Source organism: Panthera pardus, unplaced genomic scaffold, assembly GCF_024362965.1.
Source record: "Panthera pardus isolate Hobbes unplaced genomic scaffold, ASM2436296v1 HiC_scaffold_6, whole genome shotgun sequence".
In the NCBI taxonomy this organism is placed as follows: Eukaryota; Metazoa; Chordata; class Mammalia; order Carnivora; family Felidae; genus Panthera; species Panthera pardus.
Genome location: NW_026526991.1, coordinates 41,682,072 through 41,683,197, shown reverse-complemented (window position 1 = coordinate 41,683,197; position 1,126 = coordinate 41,682,072). Strand labels below are relative to the sequence as shown.

General features: G+C 35.7%; 1 non-coding gene across 1 annotated transcript; it reads right to left on the bottom strand.

The window, feature by feature from the left end:
* Positions 1-410: 410 nt before the first annotated feature.
* LOC128775215 (U1 spliceosomal RNA) lies at positions 411-571 on the bottom strand. The gene has a single exon (XR_008419856.1). It is a non-coding gene; the product is annotated as a U1 spliceosomal RNA (small nuclear RNA).
* Positions 572-1,126: the final 555 nt, after the last annotated feature.

The window sequence follows — 1,126 nt, the reverse complement described above, 5'->3', positions numbered from 1 at the left end:
TACTGTTCTGCTTGCTGAGATAAAGCAATACAAGTGGTTCTAATCTTTTGTAATAAAATACCTTTCTGAAATTCATAATTATAGAGGGCAAAAAGGACTGAGCATATTAATAAGGAAGCCAAAAGTAATTGTAAGTATTTACGAGGCAGAATTGAATAAGTTGATCATTGCAAATGCAAAGCAGAAATTGCCTGTGCCATTAAACAGACCAGCTGATGATTATAGTGTGTTCCACAAAGGTTCAATTCTCTGTTCTTCCTGCTACATATAGGTTACTAGATTTGCTCCTTATCTGCTTCAGAGAAAGTATTTCTTTTTCTTTCCTCTTCTTTTTTTTCTTTCCTCTTCTCCCCTCTCTCTTGTTTTTGGATTGTTTTATTTTGTTTTGCTTTTTGGTGTGGTGGCACAGGGAGGGGAGAGCGTGAACACATTTCCCTACTACCACAAATTATGCAGTCAAGTTTCCCTCATTTGGGGAAATCCCAAGAGTCAAGACATCTGGAATGCAATGGATGAGCCTCATCCTGGGAAAACTACCTTCGTGATCATGGTATCTCCCCTGCCATAGTATCTCCTCACTCTTTTTTTTTTTTTTCCAGTTGAGATAATCCCAAGTAAGTTAACAGAAAGACTATAGATCTCATAAGAGATTTCATAAGAATGTCAGATATAAGATCTATTTACAAAAGTCAGTAGTGTTCCTCTGCATCAGCAATAGCTAACTAAAAATATAACAGATTCTGTGATGCCATTCCTAATAACAATTAAAACTATACACTATGAATTTAACTGAATAAATAATGCATATGATCTCTAAGAAAAGAAAATTTAATTTATTAAGGGCATAAAGGCCTTAAATAAATGGGAGTGCTATACCATGCTCAAGGAATGGATGCCATCAGTGTAAAATGTCAGTTCTCCAAAATTAATCTGTAAATTCAGTTCAATCCCAATGAAAATTCCAGTAAGACTTTATTTTTTTATTATTTATTATTTGTTTTTAGAGAGAAAGAGAGCATGCATGAGCAGGGGAGAGGAACAGAGAGAAAAGGAGAGAGAATCTCAAGCAGGCTCCATGCTCAGTGCAGAATCTGATGTGGGACTCAATCCCATTACTCTGGGATCA